At 37.1% G+C, this 19,329-nt stretch overlaps 1 protein-coding gene across 2 annotated transcripts in view; it reads left to right on the top strand.

Moving 5' to 3' along the window:
• Nucleotides 1–19,329, top strand: part of LOC144215582 (semaphorin-4C-like) — a 221,232-nt gene that overhangs the window by 25,190 nt on the left and 176,713 nt on the right. For both annotated transcript variants that reach the window (XM_077744620.1, XM_077744619.1), the window contains exon 2: nucleotides 6,724–6,886. The gene's annotated coding sequence lies outside the window, so the exon portion shown is untranslated. The remainder of the gene's footprint in view (nucleotides 1–6,723; nucleotides 6,887–19,329) is intronic.

Here is a 19,329-nt window from a genome sequence, read left to right as displayed (position 1 = left end):
ATTGAATTGCTGACCTGCTCCTTCTCTCACCCTAAGTTTCCTCTTCTTGATGTGGTTTGTGACTGCAACAAGGCGCATGTGGCTCATATTGCTCCTCTTACTAGTTGACCTCCATCAAACGCGTTATTGGAACCCGAATTGGCATCTTGATAGCATGTTTGGTACAACACAATGGAATACAATCACACAATGATTATAATTTAGAGTGAGCAATTGCTTTTGTCTTTCACAAACAAGAACATCCGATTATTTTTCTAACTAACAATAATTTTAATTTAGATGGTTTTCCCATTCAGTAAAAAAAACAAAACAAAAAATGTAATGTTTTGCATTCCTGATAAACAAATTTACATTTAAAAGCAGCATTTGCAGAATGACTTTAATCTAAAATTAAGAGAGATTTTTGGTTCTATTTCTTTCTATTTACAAAAAAGCTCAGGTTACATCTGTCACGTCTAAAGCATTACAGTTTGCTGTGATGCGATGAATTGAGATTTTTTTCCCCCCCTCTGCAAAAGATTATCATCTCTCTCCTTTATCTCTTCCAACAATGTGCCACCATGCCGCCTTCGTGACATATTCACTCAAAATGTCACCATGTTTTGACAATACAGAACAAATGTGCACATTTGCTAGGATTTCCTCAACAAATATACTGTAGGTACATTTGAAAATAAGTGAAAATAGTCTACCAGTTAACCAACACAGTGTGTCATGAAAAAAAAGAATGAGAACATAGACATCATCTATTTTATTAGCAATGCACTATGCATATTTTCTGAGTTTTTCTATCTAAAAAATCCACAAAATAACTTCATTATGAAGCCGCCTTCACCAATATGCAAAACTAAATGCAATATTGTCATGCCTTATTGTCAAAGATGAATGAAAATCCTCATTAATGCATTTTACTGCTTATTTAAAAGCGTTTTTTGACTTGACCTTCTCTCTTAAACTCTTTCCTTCTCTTTGCAAAAAGCCCCATAAATCACTTTCCTGTAAACAGTAGTGACACATAGCCCGATGTGTACTACGATATATATTTAGGAGAGACCACAAGGCTTGAAATATGAGACTAACTGTGTTTGGGGCACTCACGTGTGTTTTGGGTACAGCATCGTTGCTTGGCTATTCGAGAGCCTCGGTGGTATGCTCACCGAGAAATTACGTGGCCGTACAACGATGCCATGGAGCTAATTTGCTCTTATTGTTACAAATTGTATGCTGTCACACTTAAATGTGGTAGTGCTACCAGTAACAATAACAGAGTCAAGCTGGTCAGTGCGCAAAACAGCTGCACGATGCCTTGGTAGGCCTAGCTAGGCTGTTCTAAATTACTGAGTTGTATCCCTCTATGGTGTAAACAGACGCTGAAACACATATGGCGTTCCAGGAAACAATCCTACCGGAGCGCCAATTAAATAATTCAATATAACGTATAAAAATAGCTTATGTTTTTGCTGAATTCCACGATATGATAAATATTGAACTAAAGAGAAAGATGACTTCCAGACAAGCTTTGAAGTTTACATAGAATCGTTTCAAGGATATCAATTTTTGCTACTTATGCAAAATTGAAAAAAGTTCAAAGTTTTGCGGAAAAATTATGTTTACACCAGGATTTTTCCACCTACTATTAAGAAGTTCTTTTTGTATTGCTTAAATAAATAAATAAACTGTTTTTGGTAAGGTCGAGTTTTTGAGTGGTGGTCTTATGCTTTCCCAAAAATCTCAAAGTTGCTCAAAAGTTTACATACAAGCGTTTCAAGGATATAAATTTTTGCTACTTATGCAAAATCGAAAAAGTTCAAAGTTGTGGAAAAAAGACGTTTATACCAACATTTTCTTCCACCCACTATTAAGCAGTTCTTTTTGCATTGCTTAAATATATAAAAAAACAGTTTTTGGTCTTATGCTTTCCCAAAAATTCTCAAAAATGCCTAAAAAACTTGAGTTTTTGCAACATCAGATCCAAAACTTCCAATAAATTGAAAAAAAAAAAAACACGAGAAAGAAGGAAACTATATAAACATGCATCAGGACTCTGGGCATGGCCCGAATAAGCAAAAGAAAAAGTCATCCCACTAGACTCCCAATCCTACCTCACCCTTTCCCGGTCTTGCCTAGAATAATAACTGTGATTTTGAACAAAAGAAGGCACAGAACAAAGAGGAAGGATGCATACGTATAGGGCGACAGGTTGGAGACAGATTTAATGGCCCAGTTGGCAGTCCACGTTCTTGGTGACCATGAGAGGTTTTCCCAAAGGGTTGCTCTCGGATCCAGGTGCAGCTATTAATGAAGATGCTACATCTAAAAAGTCCACTCCTCGTGCGAAGTTTCAGTCAACACCATGACCCTCTTTAACCCTGGATTATCTTCCTTTTCCAGTTTAGTCGCCGACCTCTTGTGCTACCTATGCTCTGAGGATAGACCTTTCTTTCAGGGAGGGCATGGCAGTCATTTTCTGGATGAAAGCCAGCTTGGACTCATCACAGCAACAAATGTGCCCATCTGGTACAACTAACAGGAAGCCTGTTTTGTTCAGGTCTTAGTTCATCCGGGCTGCCACTTGAAATATGAGATGTTTGTCATGTTTTTTTGTCATTGAACATTTTGTTCTTACTGGTTTTGGACTGAATAGTTAGTATTTTGGGTCACAGTGTTTGGTACGTCAACCTCAGAGTTCTGGGGTCAAGTGTTCATCTTCTTTGGGTGGAGTTTGTATGCATGTTTTCTTTGGGTATACCAGTTTTCATCCCAAAAACATGCATGGTAGGCTGATTGAAGACACTAAATTGTCCCCAGATATGCATTTGAGCTTGAATGGTTGTCCGTCTCAATGTAGTCTGTGATTGGCTGGCCACTGATTCAAGGTGTCCCCTACCTTGTGCCCTTAGATAGCTGGTATATGTTTCAGCACCTCCTACGATCCTTGTGAAGATAAACGTTTCGGAGAATTAATAGATTGTTAGTACTATTGTAGCAATGTACAACTTTTATCATACTTTAGAGCAGGGGTAGGGAACCTATGGCTAGGGAATCACGTGCGGCTCTTTTGATAGTTTCATCTGGCTCTCTGCTAACCTGTGAGCTAAAATACGGAAATGGCTGGTGACAGGGCTGAGATACTATGTCTAGAGCTCCTTTATTCTTTTTTTTTTGCATTAGACTTCTGGAATGCATACTCATTGATTAGCAACTGCATAAGAATGTTTAAAAGTTTTCAGTTTTTTTCTACTTTAAAAGTGGCGCAATTATTAAAAAAAGGCACCCATTTACATGTATTTTGACTTTTAAATTTGGAATATGGATCCCAAGGAATAACATTAGAAAATATGGATTGTTGTGGCTCTCTTCATCAAAAAGGTTCCCGATATATAGTATATTTCTTAATTTCATACAGAATATTTTAAATATTATTTATGGTAGTGTTCATATTTTCTATTTCCAGTCTATTGCATGTTTGCGCATCAATTAGCTACTTTGGTTTGCAGCCAAACATGCGATAAAGGCATTTCTTTGACTAATTATACCGAAGCTGGAGTTGCAACCATCTCCCTGCGGCTTGCCTGTGGGAGGTAGAAGTGTGTGTTGAAAGGATGTTTTCAAGTTAGAATGTGGCTGTGGTTGGACACACTCCTTGTCTGCGGTTCCCTCTTATTCTCTTTCTCACTTGCTCGCTCGCCCACACCTGCCTATGCTATCTATCCTCATATCTTCATTGGCTTCCTCACACCTGTTGATAAAAAACATCCTCACCTGTCAGCAAGAGCCACCCGGATATTTGCGGAAACCATACTGTTTCTCCTTCTGCTCACTCACCCATAAACACTTATAGGAAAATGGAGCGAAAGTATTTCGGGGTGTTCCGAAAAATATGAAGACCTCCTTGTTTCTTACTTTTGATATTTCTGTATTTATATGTTTGCGTTAATGTTCTTTGTGTTGACGTTGGGGCATTGAAAATGACCCAAAATTAGTTTGTGGAATTAGTTTGTGCTAGTACTATAGCAGGGGTAGGGAATCTATGGCTCCGGAGCCACATGTGGCTCTTTTGGTGAGTGCATGTGGGTCTTTGCTAACCTGTGAGCTAAAATATGGAAACTGCTGATGACATAACTGAGATATTACAACTAGAATTGCTTTAATCTTCATTTTTTTTGCAGTAGACTCTTCTGGAATGCATCCTGTCATTGATTAGCAACAGCATAAGAATATTTTTTTTAAATATTCATTTTTTTCCACTTTTAAAGTAGTGAAATTACAAAAAAAAAATTGATAAGGCACTCCTATACACGTATGTATTTTGACTTTTAAATTCGTAGTATGGCTCATAAGGAATAACATTGGAAAATATGAATTGTTTGTGGCTATATTCGTCAAAAAGGTTCCTGAACCCTTGTACTACAGTCTGATAATTGGTAATGGTAAGAAATATGCGCAAAAATGCTAGGCAAGTGTTTTGAAAATGAAAACAATGTAGAAAATTGGGAGGACTGATTCCTGACCTCGCCATTGTTTGGATGAGCCATTTTCCTGCAGTTTTCTTGGGGAATAGAAGCATTTTTTTTTTGCTGGGAAAAAAAAGACACAAGATGCATCAGTCCCTCATCCTTTGATAAGTGGAGAGCTATTTGCGCTGTTTCTTCTCCAGTCAACAATGTGTTAAAGATGTGTGTGTCGCACCACTGAATGGGGGTGACAGGGTGCGAACAGCTGGAGACAAGTTGTAAAGCAGTAAGGTTACAATTGGTGTTAATAGATGCCTTCCTAAAGTGTGGCTCAAAATACACATTGAAAGACCCAGAAAGCCACTTCCCTCGCTTGTCAAGTGTTGTTTTGCCACCATCAGCTATACATTAGCCAGTTTAATTGTACCTGGATTTTCTCTAAGGCTATATGTTACTCCATTTTGGAGAGTTCAGTTGGATGACTCAAACAGGTTATGACATAAGAAGGCCATATTGATCCAGAAAGAAGGTTAAATTTAGGGATCGCTCTTAATTTAGTTTCAAACTAAGGGATTCAAAATCATCTGAAATAGATTTGTGCTTTCAGTAGATTTAATTAAACTGTTTGGCAGATTCCCATTCACTATCTCTCTTTAAATATGCTGTTCCTAAATATACGTATCTATTGAAAACAAATGATTTTTACTATGAATTTTAGCTTAGAGCAGATTTTCAAACCACCGTAAAAGCACTTTTATAATGCATTATAACGCAACTATACCATTTATAACAATTAAAAAAAACATACAATATTTTTCATAACAAATGCCAAAAAAACAAAAGCATTAGTCTCACTTTCCCAAAAACTTTGCAGTCCATTATACAAAAATTTCATGGCAGCTTCTGAGAGATGACAAAATGGAAAAAAAGGGAATAGGGGCACAAATACTCAAAGTAACAAATGTTTCGAATGATTTATGTACAGCTCGGGTTACTTTACTTTTTTGCCCAAGAAGGATTTTGGAGGAGGACAGTGGTGCGAACCCTGGGGCGAATTTTACGTTGATGCTCAAACGGGAGACGTTGACTAATGTGCTATGTGAGACCACCGCCATTGATATTTACCTCATTCCTATTTGCTTCAGTAGTGTCTCAACAATGTAATTGTGTTGCCTCTTCCCAATACACTCACACACATAGCTAGTAAAGGTATGGGCAATGCTTTGGGGATTCAGTTATGAGTTTTCCTACAGGCCCACCCATTGGTGCCTGGCGGCAAAAGGGGTGAGGGTGAGTGAGACCGAGAGGGGTGAAGGTCAGACTTAGAGCTTCAGGCAATGTAAAAAGAAAAAAATGTGTTTTCACTTGTCTGACTGATAAACTATCATACTTTTAACATGCTGACAAAGACAAATGATGCATGGAATTAGTTTATTCAAAAAATATTAGGACCTTGTGGGACTGTTGTTAATGCATTTAATAAAGGGAAGGTAGCATCTACGTTGTTTTAATGACTTCATTTTTTGAAAAATGACGTTGACGATCTGCACATATATTTTTTTATTATATTTTATTCTTATTATCAAGTTCCACTTTCTTTTGTGGGAATTAATTTGACCATTTTTTTGCATTGAGACATTTTTTTTTGTCATTTGAGACTATGAACTACATCAGAGTTGTTATTTGAAATGAATTACACATCACTATACATCAGGGGTAATGAACATATGGCTCAGAAGCCATATGCGGCTTTTTTGATGGGTGTATATGGCTTTCCGCTTTTTTAAATCATAATTTTTCTTCCTTAGACTCTTCTACATGCATTTTCTCATTGATAGTCATTGATTAGCAACAGTAAAATAATGTTCAGACTTATTTTTTACTTTCAAAGTGGTGAAATGAATAAGAAATGCTCACATTTTCATGTATTTTTTACTTTTAAATTCTGAGTATAGCTCTTAAGGAATAATATTTGAAAATATGAATTGTTTATGGCTCTCGTCGTCAAAAAGGTTCCCCATCCCTGCTATACATAATAGTTTCCAAGACATTATTTATCAGGCATTACAAATAAAATCTTGCTTTTTATGGTGTAGTTTTGGGATGGCGTAAAACTAGACCAGTTCATTTTGTACTGTAGAAATTGGCGCACAAATGCAAGCCACTTGGATATTAAAATGTGTTCCTCATGCAGAGACATGCAATGTACAAATGTGTTCTTTCAAAAAACCACAGTAAATGGGACCACTATGTTGTGTTTCATTCACAGACCCTGTTGATCCATTGCAGCTGCAGTCCCCTTTCTTCCTCATTTTGCCTGTCATCCCCGTGTCCTCCATGTCCCACACACCTGCTGTCCACTGTAGCGTGGACTTACAGACAAGAGTTTGTACAGACTTATATTAACATCTGGACTGTTAAGGTAAAACATGGTGAGTTACCCCCACAAATCGGTTAATGTAGTCCATTCCTCAACAAGCACCCATTGAAGAAAATTAAGTTCTTTGAAATGTTCTGATGTGTGTTGAGAGAGGTTAAGATGATCAAAGATGCAACTATTGAAAATAATGGCTTTGTGGCAATTATTTTATTTAAATGTTTGGAAGCTTGCGGCTAGTTATTGGCAGGATTTTGTGTTGTTTTTCTTTCACTTTCTCGAATAGACAGAATGTGACCCTTTCAATCACTAGAGACTGTATTGGTGGACTTTCACCGTTAAGGCAACAAAAGTATTTGTATGATTGGATGCAACTTTTGTCATGGAAGAGCTTTCTTGAATTTTGCAAGACGGATTCTCACGGATGTGAATTTCTCTGCAAATCCTGTTTTTAATGGTACTTAAAGTAATGCCAGTATTGCTAGAAAGCCATTTTGGGCAAACTGATTAACTGGTGTTGATAGATATTGTCAGAACTTTGAGTGGAAACATGTATTCCGATCAAAATGCCTATCTTCCGAGTGAACATGTTTCCCCACCATTTTCCTGCCAATTCTTTCAATCATTCAGCAAAATCAGATCACATTTTTTTATGCTTATATGTATTCACCTGGTATGGAAGCCATGGATATTCGCTAAAAGACATGAACCTTCAAAAGGACATAAAATACAATAATTAACCCTATCAAACTATAATTTATATACTCAGGGATTCTGGAAGGCCTTCTTTTTTGTTGAGCCAAGACTTGAATGTCTTTGAATTGAACAGCATTTCTGCCCAAGGGGAAAACTCTGAGCTCCCGTACAATTAAATAACTGTAAAGACAAAATACCAATGAACTAAGAGTAATACAGACAGAGTGAGTTCAAACAGCCCATTACAGTACATCAATGTTTAGTGGTGGTCTTTCCAGTCTGTTTTTACGGCATTAGATATGGACTATAATTGTCTATGTAAAGTGTTGATTGCATGTTATCTCTTGATTTGACGGACATAGACTTTCCTAATGCATAAATCCCCTAGAAGGAGACTACTATAATCCTACACAAAAAAACAAGAGTTCATATTAAGTTTTGTTGACACTCAAGTCTGAGCTAAAGACTAGAGTTGATTGAAGTTTTGTCTTGCTAAGAAGATCAGGTACAAATGCAGGCATGTTTCTCTGAAAACAAACGGCTGTGTATAAACTAACTGCATTAAGCCCAACTGACGGAACAATTTGATTTTTTTATAAACGGACAGGATAAAAGCCTCTCCACCCTGTTTTAAGTAATCAGAGATTATAGACAAATCTCATAGTAATGACAGGTTGGCATTTGAGTACTGCAACTACCTCTGAACTCTGCAAACATAACAAGGTCAAGTTGAAAAAGGCTATTTTCTGAATTTTTTAGCTTAGTCACATATGTATTCTTGTTTCCTTGGTAGTTTATTCACATAAAAACAAATGCTTGGGACTATTTTACAGTAATTATACTATGTTTGGTCATTCTCAAAAGAGAAGAACGTCTGTTTATGGGTCAATTTCTTGGTGTTAGGGACACTGTCTGATTGTGGAGTGCTTTAACTGAGACCTAAGCCAAGTAGGGTTCCCTTTTGTTAGGACTGACTCCCTCCTTCTTTCAGTCACTCTCTCTCCATCTCTGTATTTGCCCACGTACACAACACACCCGCACTTGAAGGCAGTGGGATTACAGGATTTCGGAAAGGAGAAGTGAAAATTCCTGTTTTGGGGATCTGTTAAGGCTTAAGTTTCTTCACTGCACATTTTCTAGTGGGAAAAACTCCCAAGAGGAGTTGACCGTCTGAGTGTCAATTCAATATTAGCCTCTGCTTGTATTTCTTGGAGCTTTTTGTTCACTCAAAAAGGAGAAACAAGCCATTACACTTGCAATAATGGGTCAGAACAAGTGTCGGGTTTGTAGAGTGACACTTTTTAAAGATATAGTGAGGCAAAAGGTCTCGTCTTAGCATCTCAGCTCAGTCAATATAAGAGGCTCGTTCACATCTGTGTACTGTCTGACCAAGCTACAGGCAGCTGCTCCCTCTCATTATGCCCTAATGGATGGATCCATTTCCCTCTGACCTCATCCATCCTCGTTTAAAACCCCCTTCCTCTTATTTCTTCCACCGTTAAGGCACTGGGCCAGTGTGGAATAAAATGCAAGTAATCAAAATGCCTAAAAGATGCGCAGTTGTGGGAATCTCACTCTAGTAGAGGCATTCCTCTATTGTCATTAATTTTAGGTGACGTTAAATCAACTCAACAAGAAGCAGTTGTCACCTTTTGTTTTGTGTCGTTCCCATTTTGATGTCAAATGAAAGGAGGATGAGGAAGGGGTGTTTTTAGATGTGCCCACCTGTGTTTGCCTCTGAGTAAATAGAAGACGTTGTTATGTGACGACAGATTGTGGTTTGTTCTTTGGGATTGGATTTCAAGTTCTTGGTTCTTTTGATTTTCCCGCTAGACACGTGTGAGTCATTATTAGTGAGGCATCTCCAAAAATGTGTTTTGTTGGATTAATATTACTATAGATTTAATCTATTGCCAGATTTTTTTTTCACACAATCACGTTTCGATGGAAAAAAATAATTACAAACTACATTTTGGCAGTTAGAAATTTGCAGTGAGCTTGCCATGTTTCCTCTTTTTGTCTCAAGATCTCTCTTCATATTATTTTTGGTCCAAAACTGAGTGAGAAAGCAAAAAAAACAATGTTTCAATGTCGAATTTAACCAAAATTGTAGTACATGTATGACTGCCTATTGCAGATGTGCAAAATCAAAACTTGTCTGATGACTTGAGTTACTCACTATATGTGATGAACACTAAGAATTGGTTGTACATGCATTAGTGTCAGTGAAGGAGTGGTTTAAAAAAAGGGAAAATAGCAGAACAGCAGCAAAACATTTGGTTGCCAAGCAACAGGGCTTTTAGAAATGGCAGAACTGAGTTATGAAGAGTTGAAGTCCATTACTCTCCTTTCCAGATCTAGTGTTTGGTCTTGTGGTGTTGGGGGTTGGGTGGGGGGGCGTGCTGGATGGAGAAATGTCTCCACCTGTCTGGATTTGTCAGGGCTAGTGAACAATAGCACAGGCTGTAACAGACTGTAAGGCCCTTGGGGTCCCAACACTTGCATATCAGTGGACCCCACAGACTGGGATAAGATGTAATGGGTTCTTAATACAATTGGATTCGTGGAATTTTGGTTATTATTTTTAAAAAAATCAACCAATTTGGAATGTAAAGTACTGGATTAAAAGCTACACAACTTATTTTCCATTCACTCTTGGATAAATTAAGTAAAAATGAGCTATTTGAGTTCTGTTACGGGGTTGACAATATGATTTATTTTAATGTATTGTCCTATTTCTAACCTGTAGGCCACATATGTCAAAGTGGCGGCCCGTGGGCCAAATCTGTCCCAACGTATCTAAATCCGAATTTAAAAAAATCTAAAATTATATCTAAAATGGTCCGGCCTATGTGGAAATCAAGTTGGTGTGTTATTATTATTATTTTTTGCTATGATTATACCAGGAAAAATATTAATAACACCTTTCAAAGTGATGCAATGCAGGTCTAAACAGCTGAAAATGGAGCCCCACGTAATAAACACACTGTGATGGATAACAATTTTCAGGCAATGTGTTCATGTTTTCTCATGATCGTTATCTTTTAGTTCACGTTTTGGGTGCAATTCTTTTATTAGTGATTGCAACAATGAGATTTCCAGTGTAGATATACTATGTGGAAAAAAAGCAAAGTGTTCACATAGCCTTCCAACAGCAATTTGCAAATATCACTCCCTTTGGAACAGCGCAACTAGAGCAAACACCATGCATTGTTAACTAATACTAGTCATTTGGAGGCTAAGCGGAAACAAGAAGCACATGTTACAGTCAAGAAACATTCCAACTACGGCAAATACCAAGAAGTCACACTATAGAGTACAACATGTTCACTTAAATGTAAATACCATTTGAATCTATGGGGGAAGTCCATATGCAACCTTATTTATTATATAATAATTATAGATTTTAGTATGTTATAGTTCATGGCTATTAGAAGGTAAAAGTTTCACAATTTGGAATGAAGGAATAAGGTATTTTTCTAGATATTTATATTTTCGCCACATACTTGGAGGTAGGATGTCTATTAGTGTTGGAGGGGATGAAATGTCAAAGTTGACAGAATTACCTTTGCTCTGAAAATATGTTTTCTGGAGGCTCTTTTTCTGTCCATCTGATGGTATTTCACTGACTTTGATAAATTGGCCTGAATCTGACTGACAAATGTGGCTTGGTGCGTCATTTGAGCATGCGAACTGGATTAAAAGCCTTGAATATTCAGTTTTTTTATAGATCTAAAACAATGTTTATTTTAGCTTTTTTTAATATATAATTTTAGATTTAACAAAATTATTTTTGAACTAAAACCTAAAAAAATGATAAAAAATATTCCAATTATTGATTTAAAAGGGGGAAAATCAGGAAATTTAATATATATCTATATTTTCATTTTAATTTGATCCTAAAACAAAAAGTCGGCACTCATTTGCTTTCTCGGGCCCCACAAAATGATGCGGCGGGCCAGATTTGGCCCCCGGGCCACCACTTTGACACCTGACTTACACTATAAGATAATGCCCATTAACTATATTGCTTACAGAACTGTTAGCTAATCATCAGATCCCTATTTCTATGTCATATCATATCAGCTTAAAGCAGCTCATATTATCATGGCGCACTGAACTCATAATGTACACGTGACCTCAACACTTATGAACATCCATCTTCTTACTTCATGGAGCTCGTGAGTCTTTGGCAAGCTCAGCCGACAATGTTCTTCAGACGCACTAAAACACACTTTAGATCTAAAGCGGAGTGTCTTTTCCAGCATCAGGTCAAAGTACCGCTTGAATGACTACCCAGCAACATCATTTCAATTCTGACATGTAGCGTGACATGAACCCACATGGGTTTCTTGCTTCTGGAAGTATGCTTGACGTCATTACAATCACAAAGACAGTTATTTCCATAACTCTACCAAAAAACACCGACAATACTATGAGCAGTAACGCTCATCCATTTGTTTTTTTTTTCTTAGCAGAAAGTGTCACATTTCACATCCCTTCTCAGGTTCTTTTGAGTCATTTATCTTCGAAGACTACACTTGTCAGAAGCCTCGATTTCCTCTATGAGAGATTTTGTCAACTAGCAGCAAAAAAAAAGAACCAAAGAGATTCATTTTCTGTTTGTTTTACGACCTTGCCAGAATAATCTATCTCACTCAAGAGACGGATTTATTGGAATCGATTCTTGTTGTACGTAACAGTGACTTAAGATACTTGTCAGGAGTTTGTTTTTTTAAAGATTTTGACAGTGACGTAAATGGCTAAATGCACATTATTAAAAACAATAGTAATAATCAAAAGCTAGAGCGGAATATTACTCACATTTAAAGTACATTTGTGACTTTTCAGCCCAAAACCAATCAACATCTACCATTTCCTTGCTCACTTCAAAACATTTGGAGACATAGGATCTTTTCACTTTCCTTTAAACAGCAACTCAATGGCTCCAAAACCATAGTTGGACTTGGCCAATGGCTTATAAAGCTTCAAAGTCATGTTCATGGAGGGGAACAACTGCAGGGTTTTGGCAGCTCACGTCTCACCGAGGCACGAGTGGAGATTTTCTGCCTGGCTGAGTGGGAAAGACTAGCGCATGGGGGCTCAGTGGATATTAGACAGATGTCAGCCACTCACTGCAGCTCATCACCTATCGTCACCCTTTAACTCCATAACTATATGGATGTCTTTTTTTTAGAGAGACTCTTTGACTGTGTCTTTGATGGCCAGGCCATCTGATTGTCTTATTTCCCATCTAAATGGCATTTCTTTGTTTTACTTGACTAGTGCTGAGGTTCTAATATATTCTGGATGATAATAGTAAAATTTCTCAGTGTATTTATCCTGTTTTAACTTTTTAACTACAGTAGGACAATTATTTACAAGGCTCTTTCTTGTATAATGGGTTATTTTGAAGTAGCCCATTTGTCAAAACATGGCTTAGTAGTTCATATTTTGTAAAGATGGTTTATTTTTGTAAAAATTGTGAGTAGAAATTGGGTTATCTGTTAATATTTAAGTGAAAAAATTAGCATGAAAATAGACTTGAAAAGGGAACTTGATTTTTTTTCTTCCAGAAACAACTTTAAGTTCATTAGTGCACTATCTACAACTGATTCAGAATTTTTGCAACTTCTGGATTCTCTACTTTTTAAGGAGAACTTTAGACAGAACATTTACTCCTGGTTTTATCTTATAGTACTCTAAATGAAAGATTACAGTAAAATCCCTCTTGTTAATATTTACTACCATACTCCAACATGTTTTTTATCCTTTGAAATTCAAGATACGGCTTAGCCATTCTTATCACCTCGCCCGACAGACCCCCCAACTTGCCCACCCAGCCATACTACAATTTTTACACTTCAAGAAAGGCAGTATGAGGGCGACTATGTTATGTAACAGTGAATTCTTATCTATTTAATTTATGAATGTAGTATATACATACATAAAAAAAACAGAGTAAACTGGAAATATGAAATATTGATTGAGATAATCACACAATTCACAAATTTATATATATATAAAAACATTTCTATGGGGTAAATAACTCGGTTATGCATTACTGCCATCTACTGGTTCAGAAAACAACAAAATGATACTTTCTACCTGTGGAACGTCTAAGTTATATTCAGTTTTTCCACTAAAATTGCTGATTTGGCTAAAATATGTACATTGTATATTGAGAACTAATAGATAACATATATTTGAAACCTTGAAAATTGATTTAATCCATTTTATTCTGATTTACCATATCAAAACAAACATTAAATGCTGAAACAGAATTGACAGCATATAGGACCTTGAAGCCACTACATTGTAATATTAGTAATAGGATTCATTTGTGCACTTTTCTCAAGGCCCATTTTCCATCATATGTATCTTTTTCAACCCCTTTTCTTCCAAAACACCTGCCCGCCGGTTGTTCAGTAACACCGAGTACCACAAGCTGATTCAACATTATCTGATCACGTCACCCTACCTCTTTTGTATCCGCAGTTTCAAGCTCTTGAGCGCCTTACTTACGGCTTAATTACAGGTATCAAATAATAGCTGCAGCTGGCGTAGGACTATGTGTACAGTCCAATATCTCATAAACATTACATTATCACAGAAGGGAAGAAAAAAAGCACAATGGGTTAGGCAAAGAGTATCTATTTCCAAAGTAATGGCCACGTGCTATGCCAAATTGTAAGAAAACACGAACTGACTGGCGGCTTGGGAATAATCACACACTTAAAAGCAATAGGTTGATACACTGTATCCGCTGTCACAACAATTCACCTGCCGCCATCATTCAGCGCCGCCATTCAAGGCCTCGCCTTCGTTTTTCATCCGCCAGAGCAAATGGACGTGTCAGCACTTACTGTCTTGTATTGCTCGAACCTCAGGTGCAAAGTGGAGACACCCGCTGAACACCTTACCTAAGGCTCCCACCCCCCCAAAGCACTTTTTTATTAAAAACCACAGATAAAAATGGCCGTCCTTGCCGCTTTGGAGCTTCGAGTTGGTAAACACAAAGCTGAAAGCTACCGCGGACTCCTTTAGAAAACATAACAAAACCACCTTTAACTGTAGCGACATGGCTTTCAATGCCATGCAAACAGAGATAATCTGACCTAGGCTAACCTCAGTGCCCACTGTGGTCATACAAGTGTAGTCTGATGACAGCTCCTGTTAAAGACTCCATTGTATAGACGTGGTCAGAGTGGACAAACAAGAGAATAGCAAGTACAACCACACAAGGCGGGATTATACTACGGTATTTTCACGACTATAAGGCGCACTTAAAAGTCTTAAATTTTCTCCAAAATAGACAGTGCGTCTTATAATCCAGTGCGCCTTATATATGGAAAAAAACAGACAACCAAACACGAAAAACCACCACTGCCGGATATTAAAAAAAAACACTTGAACTGAAACAATACTGTTAAATATGCAGATGCCATTTTAGTTTACAACATCTTCCATCATATTGCTCCTCCCCCACTGCAAGATTTTCTACAAAAAAAATCCAAAACATCAACAATGGCTGGCTCTAGAGGTGACTGTGTAGTGAGTGCTTCATACCTGGAAGTCAATAGCAATTACCGCGCACTTAAAAGTCTTAATTTTTCTTCAAAATAGACCAGTGCGCCTTATAATACAGTGTGCCGTATAGTCGTGAAAATACAGTATTTATTTTTATACTTTTTTAAATCTGGTTCATCCCACAAAACCAATCAATCTTAACAAATAGAATCTGAGAACTTGACAGTCTTCAGGTAGTACACGGATGAACTATTAAAGACAGGTGAAGCCCTAAGATATGAGCGTCTGGTGTTAGTGCCGACAGACATGTTGCTCTCAAAGTCTACGGGTGGACTTCTCGGCTTCCTCAAATGCTCCCGCCGCACTTTAACGATCATGCTCATTTGTCACAGACTAACTGCCGGAGCAAAGGTGCTGTTGTGTCTTGTCACTTTGCACAAGTTCAAAGCAAAGGAAATAAAATACACTTGTAGAAAGGAATTTATGCTTCAATGGGTTCTTGAAAAATCCTAACTCTGCTTTTTAGGGGGAATCTTAGTCATAATATATTCCGTAATAAACACCATAAATTACTATATAATGACCATAAAAATTGTACTTAAATGTTTTCAACAAAAGTGTTGATTTGCCACAGCCTTCACTATTTCCTTCCTAAAATTCATGCTTAACTTATCTGGACAATATTTTTAATAGTCCACATACAATATTAATTCTTTTAATTTTTTCATGGTTGGATGATTCCTTTTTTTTCATTGTGATTTTAAGACTCATTGGCAAGGCCAATCAATGCTAATAGGTTTCCAGTTTGTTTGTACTAATGGTCGTTCATGTATCATACTGTAGTAATAGTCAATAATGATAATAAGAGCAATTTTTATTATTATTTCCCAGATGGAGATCATTAAGAATAATACAGACTTGAACATATGGATTAATACGTGACTAAGTGAGAATAATATAACAAAAATGCTACATTTGATGTTGCAAATTTGGCCAGACTGCAATTTTATGGAAGTTTCAGTATGACATAAATTGAGTTGTGCAATTCCACAATGTAAAACCAACCTGGGATTGAGCCCTCGACCCCAGAACTGTGAGGCCGACGCCCAAACCGCTTCCCCACCGGACTGCCCACATATAATAAGTCTTTTCATATTAAAAAAAAAGAGGCAGAGGTCATTCAGGTCACTGAGACAAAGGCCTTTCTAAGCAGAGTGGAAGCCCTGTGTGCCAGGGATGACAGATGCAGAGCCGCGATTGGCCTGTTCCCGTACGGATGGGATTTGCTGTCAACAAGTCCCAATTAGTCCAATCAGAGTGGAAGGAAACAGCAGAGAAAGGATACTTTGTTAGCGCGTCTGTTTGTGAAGCTGGAGGCCAAAACAAAACGTAATCGGTAGCCCATTCTTCCCGTATCACGTTCTATGGCGGCGAATCAACTCAGTCTTGTCGTAGCATCGCTTTTGTTGACGCACGCAATGGCGAGCGACGACATTGTTTCAGCTTTTAAATGTTGCCGCTGATGTAAATACTGCTGCCGTCTGCTTGGCTTTTGTGTTTCTGAATGCTAGTCAATGAGCGCCACTACTTCCTGACACAAATATGTCATCGAGATCTTTTCAAATGGGGAACAAACACGGCCAATGACATTAGAAGCCGGCAGTTCACACTGGGATCCATGTGAGAACTTTTTTTTACTGAGTGCCCCCATGAGGAAGGAAACAAACAATTGAATTCCTGTTTACTAGTAACCTTTAAAAAAAGATGAGTGAGGGGGAAAAAATGGAGAAAATGAGATGGACAGCATACCTTTATAATCTTTCTTATAATTAAATAGACAGGAAATTCATGATCACATCTGTATTCATTAAGTAAATAATTACGGGCTGACCTTGACCGGACTACTTATCATTCGGGACTGAATGAGTGACGGGACATTGATCCTTGACCCACGGAAGTCACGTTACTAGAAAGGAACTGAAGGTCCAATTCATGCTGAAAATAGTAGTAGTCGCGATAGCTGGGATGGCGGAGGTGAAGATGGACAGGTAATTGGGGAGATGGAGGAGAGATGTTCTTTGTCTTTTTCGGACTATACATCTTGTTTTATCTTTTAGTATATGTATGTAACGGTAAGCAAGGATAAATACTAGAGTTTATGTATTTGTTTCGTTTACTAGTTGCAGTGTTTGAGTGTTGATAGACAAGGAACTCTTGTTTTGGCTTTGGAATGTCTCTCAGAAAAGAATTTCTTGAAGATCAAAGAAGGAAAAGAACATCCCAATCTTAATCAACGTCTGTCAAACCAACAAGCCGAGAAAAACCAAAAAAAAAAAAAAAAAAATCAGATATAATAGATATAATATTTAGATTTTTTGTTTTAAATGGATTAAAAGAGCTGGATTAAAATCCCTGAATATTCCGTTTTTTATAGATCTAAAACAATGTTTATTTTAGCTTTTTTTTATATACTTTTAGATTTTACAAAATTATTTTTGAACTAAAAACTGAAAAAATGATTTAAAAAATGACAATTATTGATTTAAAAGGGGAAAAATCAGGAAATTTAATATACATCTATACTCTTCATTTTAATTTGATCCTAAAACATAAAGTCGGCACTCATGATATACTTTCCCGGGCCACACAAAATGATGCGGTGGCCCCCAGGCCGCCACTTTGACCCTTAATCATTGATCAATCTGTACAGTCCGATAAAGTCTGCTCCAATATCTGGATCAAAATGTATCTGAGATCTAAATAGAAGATATAAAAGTTATCAAAGCTAGTGTTTTTTTTCCTTTAAAAAATGTTGGCTCATCTCCATTTTGAAGTATAATGCATCTTTTGTTATGATCCAAACACATGGTCTTACATAAGCAGGAGAAAATATTTAAAGGCCCGTGGAGAGTTGTCTTGGAGGTGGTATTCTGGGAAGATAGGGGACCAAATAGTATATCATATATATGGAGTGTGAGATTGACTTGTTTATTTTTCTGGTCACAGACATTTTTTAGCAAAACTCGTACGCAAACGAATGAGGGACTAAAACTGCTTTAAATTTCAAACTTTTAAATCCATACCCTTCCCTCAGTGCAACATTCTAAGTAAAATTAGCTAACAGTATAGTTTTCTACTTTGAATACCAACATTTATTGGAAGAAAATAAAGATTTCGAAATTATAAACGAGAAAAATAGGTCTTCTTTAAGACAGTGATTTTAGCAAATCACAGAATAATGTAGAATTGCATCTTAAAAATCATCTTTTTACTTCTCGAGTGCATCCTCCTTCAGGATTTTAACTCGCGGCAAAAACATAACAACCTGACAGTCAAACATTTTTCGGGGGAGGAGTTCATTTGGCTTGAAGAATGTGGAGCTGCTAGCTTTTGCATACCTATCCAAACCTGACAGTACTAAGGTGAAGGTCTTTAGGTTGAGATGTCCTGAAATTAGACACCAACAAACTTTGTGTACACTTTTAATTTGTATTTTATTATAAGAGATGTGAGTTTGTGATTCTGTGTGTCTCCGTCATATGAAATATACACCGTTTCAATTTTACTAAGTCCCTATATGCTATTAAAACAGCAACACTTGTGCTATTCTTTTCAGCAACCTTCATATAAAACTGACAAGCCCTTTTGTTTATTAGCTAGTCAGCCATAGAGTGCGTTGCCAGGTTTATTGCAACACTCACTAATGCATTCTACTTAACCACATTTATGCCTGTCATTGTTTTAATAATTGGCAGATATCCCAATATATAATTAGATTAAAAAAATCTTATTGAAGTATTAATTTATGTCTTAGAAATTACGAACATAGCACATTGAAGGAAATGATACTCATATACTGCTTAAATAATAGAATTGTAATATTCTATTACATTGACCTCTCCATGTAAAATTATTATTTTACATAAACAGTACTGTGGTGGGGTTTCAGCTATCCTCGCTAAATGAATAAACTCCATGTCCCCTGAGGGTTGTAGTTTGTAATTTATGGTCCCGGAAAAAAAAAGCTGCGACAAGGACTTATGGCCTGCGAATTGTTTGTGTTAGCTGCCCTGCAAAAGGGATCACATTGTCAGCTTCACTAGTGTGTGAATTAGAAAGGGAAAGAAAACTATCAAGCCAGTGTGTGTGTGTGTGTGTGTGTGTGTGTGTGTGTGTGTGTGTGTGTGTGTTTGTGTGTGTGTGTGTTTGTGTGTGGGTGTGTGAGAGAGAATATTTGTTGGAACGTGTATGTGTGTGTATTTGTTGAAGCCT

Source organism: Stigmatopora nigra, chromosome 22 (assembly GCF_051989575.1).
Source record: "Stigmatopora nigra isolate UIUO_SnigA chromosome 22, RoL_Snig_1.1, whole genome shotgun sequence".
Classification (NCBI taxonomy): domain Eukaryota; kingdom Metazoa; phylum Chordata; class Actinopteri; order Syngnathiformes; family Syngnathidae; genus Stigmatopora; species Stigmatopora nigra.
Note: the sequence above shows the minus strand (reverse complement) of the source record. Positions and strands in the feature narration are given on the sequence as shown.